Source organism: Bombina bombina, chromosome 1, assembly GCF_027579735.1.
Source record: "Bombina bombina isolate aBomBom1 chromosome 1, aBomBom1.pri, whole genome shotgun sequence".
NCBI classification, from domain to species: Eukaryota; Metazoa; Chordata; class Amphibia; order Anura; family Bombinatoridae; genus Bombina; species Bombina bombina.
This window is the reverse complement of record NC_069499.1, coordinates 1,266,330,343-1,266,341,969: the sequence shown is the minus strand read 5'-3', so window position 1 is coordinate 1,266,341,969 and position 11,627 is coordinate 1,266,330,343. Positions and strand designations below refer to the sequence as shown.

Sequence of the window (11,627 nt, the reverse complement as noted above, 5' to 3'; positions counted from 1 at the left end):
AAAATTAGGTTTAGTGACCCTTTAAGGCATTTTATTTAGTCCTTTATTTATTGTTACCTACCTTGCAAGTCCAAAACTCTGCTGAGAATCTTGAAAAAAGGACGTTTATTTAAAAAAAAAAAAACACAAAAACACAAAAAAAAAATTCAACTGGTCTTTCAAGTCAAATCAGAAGCAAGTATTTACACAAATGAAAACCTTTGAGGAATCTGATATTTCTTGTTTACTTTTAGAAAATCTACACATTTATGACATTCAATATGAGCTGTTAAACAGAATAATTCATAGAACTAAAAGAAAGCACCATGCTTGTGCAGGCTTATGATGCAGCAAATGTGTGGGCTGTTTTAGGCATAGGGTAAGAAAATATATATATGATTTAGTATATATGTGCCAAAGAGACATAGTGCGCTCTTAGTTACCATTATTTATTTATTTATTTATATTTTTATTGAGAGATATTAGAATAGTAATACAATGTCAGTTCAGGGTTAAGACCCTAAGGTTCCCCCTTTGGATAACAGTGGAAACATTTTAATTACAACAAATGTATAAAGATATCTATCTATTACAGACTCAACTGGTTATGCAAGCAGACTGTAATCAATAACAATAGTCATAAAACAACACAATCCTCATGTGAGGATATCAAAATTAGATTATATTAAAAAAAACATAAAAAATAAGAAAGAAAGTAAAGAGGAAGATGTCATGTTCCTGCCTTGCCTAAAAAGATAAATATTAAAAAGATTATCTATATAAAAAAAGAGTAAGATGCAGCTATATCCAGAACCTGGAAACAAACTAAACCCGTCCGGGACTGTAGTGATTGACATTGTGAGCTACATCTAAATTATGGAGAGATGTCTTTTTCATGCCATAGAAACATGACTCTATTTGAGTTAAAGTGATGGTAAACTATTTTAATTTTAAAATTCATATTTACACTGTTATTGGTATATATGATCAAACCGCATTATTATGTTTTTTAATTTTGAATGTAATTTATAACTAATATTCATCATCTTTTGTTACCATGTTTGCACCGCAGCTCCCCGCCTCGCTCCGCCCCTCTTACATGCCCGTAACCATACTTTGTCTTTAGTCCTCTCTCCTCCCTCTCCTTACGTCATCCTGATTGCTCGTTCACGATATTCTAATTGTAAACGCATGCGCATTCGTTTGCATGACGTCTAGGAAGTAAACATTGACTCGTGACAGTCAATGTTTACTTTTCACATTGCGAACGCTCATTTGGTGTCTAGCGGGTGTTTGAGCGATCTTGACAAAGGTTATTATTTTCAAGAATAATATTTATCTCAACCTAAGTGACCTCAAGGCCCGGTAAGTTTTAACCGGACCTGTCCAGGGCCCGGTAAGCATCGGGAGTGGTATATATATATATATATATATATATATATATATATATATATATACACTGTGTGCAGAATTATTAGGCAAATGAGTATTTTGACCACATCATCCTCTTTATGCATATTGTCTTACTCCAAGCTGTATAGGCTTGAAAGCCTACTACCAATTAAGCATATTAGGTGATGTGAATCTCTGTAATGAGAAGGGGTGTGGTCTAATGACATCAACACCCTATATCAGGTGTGCATAATTATTAGGCAACTTCCTTTCCTTTGGCAAAATGGGTCAAAAGAAGGACTTGACAGGCTCAGAAAAGTCAAAAATAGTGAGATATCTTGCAGAGGGATGCAGCACTCTTAAAATTGCAAAGCTTCTGAAGCGTGATCATCGAACAATCAAGCGTTTCATTCAAAATAGTCAACAGGGTCGCAAGAAGCGTGTGGAAAAACCAAGGTGCAAAATAACTGCCCATGAACTGAGAAAAGTCAAGCGTGCAGCTGCCAAGATGCCACTTGCCACCAGTTTGGCCATATTTCAGAGCTGCAACATCACTGGAGTGCCCAAAAGCACAAGGTGTGCAATACTCAGAGACATGGCCAAGGTAAGAAAGGCTGAAAGACGACCACCACTGAACAAGACACACAAGCTGAAACGTCAAGACTGGGCCAAGAAATATCTCAAGACTGATTTTTCTAAGGTTTTATGGACTGATGAAATGAGAGTGAGTCTTGATGGGCCAGATGGATGGGCCCGTGGCTGGATTGGTAAAGGGCAGAGAGCTCCAGTCCGACTCAGACACCAGCAAGGTGGAGGTGGAGTACTGGTTTGGGCTGGTATCATCAAAGATGAGCTTGTGGGGCCTTTTCGGGTTGAGGATGGAGTCAAGCTCAACTCCCAGTCCTACTGCCAGTTTCTGGAAGACACCTTCTTCAAGCAGTGGTACAGGAAGAAGTCTGCATCCTTCAAGAAAAACATGATTTTCATGCAGGACAATGCTCCATCACACGCGTCCAAGTACTCCACAGCGTGGCTGGCAAGAAAGGGTATAAAAGAAGAAAATCTAATGACATGGCCTCCTTGTTCACCTGATCTGAACCCCATTGAGAACCTGTGGTCCATCATCAAATGTGAGATTTACAAGGAGGGAAAACAGTACACCTCTCTGAACAGTGTCTGGGAGGCTGTGGTTGCTGCTGCACGCAATGTTGATGGTGAACAGATCAAAACACTGACAGAATCCATGGATGGCAGGCTTTTGAGTGTCCTTGCAAAGAAAGGTGGCTATATTGGTCACTGATTTGTTTTTGTTTTGTTTTTGAATGTCAGAAATGTATATTTGTGAATGTTGAGATGTTATATTGGTTTCACTGGTAAAAATAAATAATTGAAATGGGTATATATTTTTTTTTTGTTAAGTTGCCTAATAATTATGCACAGTAATAGTCACCTGCACACGCAGATATCCCCCTAAAATAGCTATAACTAAAAACAAACTAAAAACTACTTCCAAAACTATTCAGCTTTGATATTAATGAGTTTTTTGGGTTCATTGAGAACATGGTTGTTGTTCAATAATAAAATTAATCCTCAAAAATACATCTTGCCTAATAATTCTGCACTCCCTGTATAGTAGCTATATACAGTGGGACCTCGGTTAACGAACGACTCGGTAAACGAAATTTCAGTTTACGAATGAAAATTCTTTTAAAAAAATGCCTCGGTTTACGAATTTTTTTCGCAATACGAAACAAGTGTCCCGGTTTGTCCCTCGGTTTACGAATTTTTTTCGCAATACGAAACAAGTGTCCCGGTTTGCCCCTGCATACTGAAGTATGGGTAGCAGTGTGGAGGTGTTGGAGAGGTTTTGGATCCATTTGCAGCAAGTTGTTGAGCCTTTTGGAGCCATTTGCAGCAAGTTGTTGAGCCTTTTGGAGCCATTTGCAGCAAGTTGTGGAGCCTTTTGGAGCCATTGGAGCCTTTTGGAGCCTTTTGCAGCAGGTTTTGGAGCCTTTATTTGACTTTTTTCTCACCTCCGGAACGCATTAATTGGTTTTCAATGCATTCCTATGGGAAACCGTGTTTCGGTTTACGAATTTTTCGCAATACGAAACGTCCCGGAGAACGAATTAAATTCGTAAACCGAGGTCCCACTGTATATCTATATATCTATCTATATATATATATATATATAATATATATAAATATATATCTATATATAAATATCTATCTATCTATCTATCTATCATCTATCTATCTATATATATATATATATATATATATATATATATATATATATATATATATATATATATACATACATATACATACATACACACACAGTATATGTATGGTTTACAGTTGTTTAATTATGTAATAATTAATGGGTGTCAGTGGGATCTATAAATATCCCACTGACACCAATGCATTATCATAACATTAACCCACTGTAAACTATGTATATATATATATATATATATATATATATATATATATATATTGTATATGGATCCCACTGAATTATCATATAATTATAATATATATATTACAGTGGGTTAATTATGTGCTAATTCATTGGTGTCAGTGGGATCCATATATATATATATATATATATATATATATATATATATATATATATATATATATATATATATATATATATATACAGTTTACACATACACATTGGTGCCAATGGGATCTATATATATATATATATATATATATATATACACAAACAGTACACATACACATTGGTGTCAGTGGGTTTTATATATATATATATATATATATATATATATATATATATATATATATATATATATATATATATATATATATATATATATAGTATTAGGAAGAAGAAAAACAAGGTACTGCAAACTCTGGTTCCAAAGTGGTTATTTTAATGAACAGTTAGGTGAGATACACAGTCACAGTGTGCAGGGTTGTACAATATATATTGTACACATTGGTGTCCAGTGGCCACCCTAAATATACATGTTAGTGTCAGTGGCCATAATTATTTGACATTGGTGAAAGTGGAGTTCCCTACCTGTGAGCCGACCTGTGAGCCGATCCTCTCTGCCCGCCACCTGCCACTCCTCACAGTGCGCCGCTAGCCGTTCACACTGCGCATACAGACATGCGCAGTGGCGCATACAAACATGCGCAGTGGCACTCTAACAGGCCCGTCCGAAATTTTGGACATGTGTAAAGACGGGCCTGTCAGAGTGAGTGTCTGGAGGCTATGTCGGGTCGCGGCCCACCAGCAGGGCCGTCGCGGCCTGGTAGTGGGCCGCGGCCTGGCTGTTGAGAAACACTGTTCTAGATAGTCAATACCCATCAATATCAGTTGTAGTCATTCGCTAAATATATCAAGTATCATTGCTCTGAATAATATCTTCATTGCATTACAGCAATCAAAATAAATAATGATTAAAACAAATGTGTTCGTAAATACTTTATTTTCTATACAAACATATTGACAATCGAAATTTGTGTGATGTACTTACTGGCACTGCTCCAAGTAAAGAATGTATCGTAAACTAAAAGTATACAATACATTGCTTACTTTCGAGTGCCGAGAGTGCCGTGTGAAAAATAACATAAGACGCATGCGTGAAATCGACCATACACGCGCAAATTCTTATAAGGATTTGGATGATGTTGATTGGTTGGTAGTATCGTCGGGACTAATCGTTAAGGCGCATGCGCAAAAATTGTAGTGCTAAGAGCCTGTCTAGCGACTGTATAGATGATTGGACACAGGCAGGGAAAATCAATGTGACGTCACGGTGGGCTGGCGAATTTACGGAACGGATAGATTCTTGATTTGGAAATTATAGGTAAATTGCTATTTCATGTTTTTATCGAAATTTCACCAGAAATTTTTATACAATATGATAATACCGATAACATATTCACCCTATACTGAGTTTACCATCCCTTTAATTTGAGCTGATTGGGTTGAAAAATTCTATTCAAGCCTCATTAGATAAAACCTCAATTACTTAATGGGACAGTCTAGTCAAAATTAAACTTTCGTGATTCAGACAGGGCATGTCATTTTAAACAACTTTCCATTTTACTTTTATCATCAAATTTGCTTTGTTCTTTTGGTATTTTTAGTTGAAAGCTAAACCTAGGTAGGCTCATATGCGGAATGCATTTGACAGTTTTTCACAGCTACAGGGTGTTAGTTCATGTGTGCCATATATTGTGCAACACTAACATTTATTTATCCTAAATTTAATTTAGTTTTAATATACAGCACTAAACATTTTCTAAAAGCAGATCACTTCAAAATGGAAATAATAATTAAAAGTACAATAAAACAACTTTCTCTTATATGACACCTAAATTTCAGTAATTTAACAAGAAGCCTATAATTTTGTATTGCTTTTATTAAAAGCGGTAATAAAATAAAAAAAATAAAAAAAATATTAACAGTTTTACTTCTGCCAATAAATATTTCTAGGCTATCTCATTGTCATACATATACAGCCATACATTAGACAAATATGTCAAATAAATACAATATTCTTCTAGAATTCAACTATAAATGAAGGGAGGAATAAACCAAAATGTACACTAATAGTATCAAAACTTTTAAAAATAATAAATAAGATTTAAAATTGTTATACTACATCAATGAACTACATTTCCCATCTATCTTTGTGATTGACGTAATGATCGTAGAAGCTGAGTGGAGCAAGATGGCGAGGTTTGCCTTCAGTTCCTGTAGTTTCAGTACTTGAGCCGTGTAGCACGGCGCGTGCGCGGGCTGGTGACAGCTGTTACCCGTGTGTAAGTAGTGGGCAGAGCGAGCCGTCAGTGTAAGCTGTGTGTCTGTCGCTGGCTGAAGCACAGTGGAATTGCTGCGTGCTGAGTTCCTGACATTGCCAAAGGATGTACCAGGGAATGTGAGCTGCAGGTATGCGGATGTTTCCAACTCAGGGGTATGGAGCAGGGACTTTCCAAGGATAGTGCACAAGATGCTGAAGGTGGAGAAGAGTGAGTAGGGTAACAGCTGTTCGCAGGTTCCTTGTTTGTAGCACCTTACCCATCGATAACATATGTAGTTAGTATATGGTTTGTTTGGAAAGGAAATTAACCCAAGGATTGTTGTTATGTATGTATATATTTATATATGTGTGTGTATATATATATATATATATATATATAATATATATAATATATCAATAGGTATCATCCCATAGTGTAGTGTAATTGCAAACACAAATACGTACTTTATGAATTTAGTAATAAAGTTTTTGGAGACACTAAGGATGTATAGCTTAAATTGTATTTTCACTTTCAGGTATTGTCCCTAACTTTCTTGTTGTGAAATTGCATAAATATTTGGTATCAATGTAATCATGCATATTGTTTGATGCAGAGTAGGCTGGCCTTGCCTTGTATACCATAGATTGATTTCTCAGCTTTACACAATAAAGTTTTGTGTTTTACAAGTGTATTATATGTGATCTGCTGTCCTCTTTAGAAAGCCAGGGTTTAGATGTCAATGAAAAAGTTAATGGTGTCTTTTGTCCTACATTTTCTCATTTAAACCTTTTTATTATTATTTTTATTTATTTATATAATAGGATCATTATTATAATATATTTTGATGTAATGAGTTATATTTGAAACCACTATGAATTATTTATTCTGAAGTTCACTTACACATATCTTACTGTCTTGCTTTCCTGGTTATGTTTGCTACCTGCAGATTTCTGTCTGGATATGAGTCTATGATAATAATTTGGACAGCAGGTGGGCGAGTGCTGAATATAGAAATAATCAAAGGAAATTATATGATAAAATAAGCACTGAATAGAGCTTCAAGAAAGCACTTAATAACCTGTAAGGAGAAATTGTTGTAAATGAGAAATTAATATCATGTATTCATGATGTCTATATTTGTAGCCAAATAACTATTCTGCCACTGACATTTGTGTTGTCTTCTGACACTCAGGAATGTATAAGCTGCAGTTCTTGCAAGAGAGTCAGTAATTCTACTTGGATGTTGGACAGTTTTTCAGTTTTGACTGCTTTAGATCAGCAATTTTCTTTTGCTGTGGTACTTGCAATATGACATCCTGGTTCATTTGTTAAACATCTATCAAACCACAAGAGCTCAGTTTATAATACAGTAAGGCAATCAATGAAAAGGACTTAACTATGGAGTACATAGGCAACATTTTGCCTCTTATTAATATTCCTTGATCACTGAAATTTTCAAATAACATATGCATGGATACGTCCAAATGGAAATTCTAACACCAACATCCTCTCTGCATTATCTTGTAGCCACCTCAGCTGGTAGTTGTGATACTTTGCCTACCAGAGTTAAACACTGGTTGAAAATAGAAATGTTATTTTTGGGGAACGGTCATATAAAGTAGTGCTTGACCAATCCTACTGTAAAGTTTGGTGGCGAAGGGATAATGGTCTGGGACTGTTCAGGGTTTACGCTAGGCCCCTTAATTCCAGTAAAGGGCAATTTTAAAGGGACATAAAGCCACAGTTTTTCTTTCATGATTCAGATAGAGCTTGCAATTTGAAACAATTTTCTAATTTATTTCTATTATCTAATTTTTGTTCTCTTTGTATCCTTTTGTTTAAATGTATACCTAGGTAGGCTCAGATACTGCTGATTGATGGCTGCACATTTATGCCTCTTGTCATTGACTTTCAACTAGCTCCCAGTATAAAGCAAGGTCCATGAAAACATGGTTTTACTAGTTTGGTGGGAAGGAAGTCAAGTGTCCTACACAGATCCCTGACTTCAACCCCACTGAGCACCTTTGCAATGAAAATGACTTTTCCAGTAGAGGTGCAGCTGTTATAGCCACAAAAGCGGCGGCAGGGGGAAGGGATGTCCAACAAACACATACAGATGTGATGGTCATGTGTACACATCATTTTGGCTATATATATGTATGTATGTGTATATATATATATATATATATATATATATATATATATATATATATATCTCTCGACCTGTGCATTGAAATCCTTCGTTAGGATCCGAATGCGCGTGTGTGTGTCTATATTTTTATATATGTGTGTGTGTGTGTATCTATCTATCTATCTATCTATCTATCTATCTATCTATCTATCTATCTATCTATCTATCTATCTATCTATCTATCTATCTATCTATCTATCTATCTATCTAGAGTTGCAGGACCCTCAGGCGTACGTGCACTACTGATGTAAACCATGAACTGTTTTGCTGCATACTAGTGCCGGACCTATTGTTATATATATTTTGTGTGTGAATATATTATTAAGAAGCGTAGTCTTAGCCAATCTGGCAAATGGTACTTTTTTTGTTAGACCTAGTTCGCTGTGCCTTTGAGATACAGTTCATCATATGCCAGGGTGCTAGAATGTGGATTGAAATATAGCAAGTAGAAGACAGCACTCTCTGGTCTTAATATAAAAGAAGATTTATTTAGTGACATTTCGACCAGTCTGATGAAGGGGAGCATTCCCCGAAACGTCACTAAATTAAAACTATTGCATTTGGAGCCTAATATACTAGCAAAACATATTCATATAATATAATTAATTTCTTTACATTTATAAAATATCACATGCTGTACAAACCACAAATTATCTTTTTATTTAGTTTCAATAAACCGTAAATATTTGTGTTGAAGGTACTTTTATGCTGGGAATCATTACATTTTTCTCATGGTTACTAAAAGAAATCATTTCTGTGCTTTGGTTTTGGGTTTAACAGTGTTGCTGTCTGAAGAAAATTAATGTCACGTAGTTGTCAGGGAAATGAGAGTACCGCTACTTTTTATTTATGGATGGATTATTTCTGTATTTATGATTGGACTATGATGTTTAGAGTATAGGGAATTTATATTTATGCCTTCTGTTTTTTATTTTTTAGCTGCATTAACATTTGAAGCCTTTTCAAAAATGCATTTTAAAGAGCTTTGTTATATAAACGAATACACTGAGATTTAAAAGAGAAATCTTTCAGAGGGATTTAGACCTTGGAGTCTGTTTTCCATGATCTGACAGTAATGTTGAAATTATTCAGGTCATTGTCAATATGTTTTATTTTTGGTTTTGATGGTGGATATTATTATCACATTGCTCTAGCAGAGGATTCAGCTATTCTAGATGATCTTTAAAGGTACAGACAATTACAAAAAGAAAATGCTTTAATGTGTTAGATAATTTTGTTATTTAACTGTTTACGTAGTTAACCCCTGCAAAGCAAACACTGAAATTATTTATCCAATTTTGTATATGAACCATGTATTAACTTTTAAGTTTTATTCTTTTTAATAAATAATTACCTTTGTGAATAAACAATGTTGTCAAATATCAGCCCCGTGGATTATTATCACACCTCTGGTGGTCTTTTTTTTTTTTTTCCCCTCAAAGTTTTTACGGTCGTCCTATCATTATAATCTCGGTCGCGCTGTTTGTGTCTTTCATGCACGTGCACTTGCTGACATTACCAGTGCCTGTCTTCATATTGTGGATGTAATGTGCATGTGCAACCTCTTACGGCCACAACGCTTTGGAAGCAACTGATGCCTAGGTATTGACCAGACGCGCACCTATTAGAGAGGATGCGCAGTGGCAGGAAATGTAGGAGTAAAACACAATTTCTGTGGGCTGAACTAACTATGTATAACAATTCCCATGTAAGGGCAGTTGGAGAAGTATAGGTAAGTAACTGTCCTATACATAAAAGTTGATTTTTAATATATATATATTTTTTTCTATATGTTGATATTTATTCATAACAAGCAACACTGAGTAACATTTTAAAGATGTAAAAAGTCAGCTCCAGTCAGCAATGCACTACTGGGAGCTATCTAATCACATATAGTGAGCCAGTGACAAGTGTGTGTAGCCACCTACAGTGAGCTCCTAGTAGTGCATTGCTGCTCCTGAGCCTACCTAGTTCTGCTTTTCAACAAAGGATACTAAGAGAAGTAAATTGCTAACAGCAATAACAAAAACGTCTCTTTAAAATTGCATGCTCTAACGAGGAGACCAGAGGTCTGAGACCACAACCATCCGCCGAAGCAGATCTATATAACAGGGACATTTGTACTATCCATGATATTTGTTGTTACCATCACATTTATTTGTTTACTTGATTGTTGACTCCAAATGTTGCCAGCTTATAGGGGGGGTTTCTCATTTCTAAATGAGCACAGAAAATACTTGACTGCAAGGCGAAACTTACATTAGTTTTTAATAAGAGATCTACTTTCAGCGCTATTAATGCTACAAGGATGCCCTCTGAGGAGCATCTGTTTATCAGGTGCTAATACACCTTTAGCCTTATTGATGTTTTTTTGTTTTTTTTAAATGTTAAGTGGAGGTACCCCCTTCCTTTATAGTAAAATATGTGGCCTGGCTGCATCGCATGGTTTGAGTTTGGACTTTGGGTCACAAAACTGATTCAACTATGATAATAAGACTGTATATTATTATATGCTTCATGATGATTGTTACTGTGTAATGCTATGTGATGTTGTCCAGGCTCCTTTTAAAATAAAGTTATTAAAAAATTGCATGCTCTATTTGAACCATGAAAATGTAATTTTAAATTTACCCCTTTAAAAGAACCTGTGGGCTTTATTTACCAAGAATTGTCACTAATTAAAGGGACACTAAAGTAAAAAAGAAATTTGTCATAATTCATATCGAGCATGCAATTTATTTATGTTATCAAATTTATTCCTGTGAGCCTACCTAGATTTATTTTTCAGCAACAGATCCCAAAATAATGAAGCATATTTCATAATAGTAGTAAACTAGGAAAGTGTTTTTTTAACTGCATGCTCTGAATTGTGAAAGCTGAATTTTGAATTTAGTGTTCCTTAAAGGTACAGTCTACACCAGAATTGTTATTGTTTAAAAAGATAGATAATCCCTTTATTACTTATTCCCTAGTTTTGCATAACCAACAAAGTTATATAAATATACTTTTTACCTCTGTGATTACATTGTATGTAAGCCTCTGCAAACTGCCCCCTTATTTCAGTTCTTTTGACAGACATCCATTTTAGCTAATCAGAGCGGGCTTGCTGGATCTCCACGTGCGTGAGCACAGTGTTATCTATATGACAAACGTGAACTAACACCCTTTAGTGGTGAAAAACTGTTAAAATGCTCTGAGAGAAGAGGCGGCCTTCAAGGGCTTAGAATTTGCATATGAACCTCCTAGGTTTAGCTTTCAACTAAGAATACCAAGAGAACAA

At 35.3% G+C, this 11,627-nt stretch overlaps 1 protein-coding gene across 3 annotated transcripts in view; it reads left to right on the top strand.

Annotated features, from left to right (window-relative positions):
- Positions 1 to 6,181: 6,181 nt before the first annotated feature.
- Positions 6,182 to 11,627, top strand: part of KIAA0513 (KIAA0513 ortholog) — a 428,805-nt gene continuing 423,359 nt past the window's right edge. The window contains exon 1 of one of the 3 annotated variants that reach the window (XM_053701111.1): positions 6,182 to 6,304. The gene's annotated coding sequence lies outside the window, so the exon portion shown is untranslated. The remainder of the gene's footprint in view (positions 6,305 to 11,627) is intronic. The other 2 variants (XM_053701103.1, XM_053701120.1) reach the window with 2 other exon arrangements.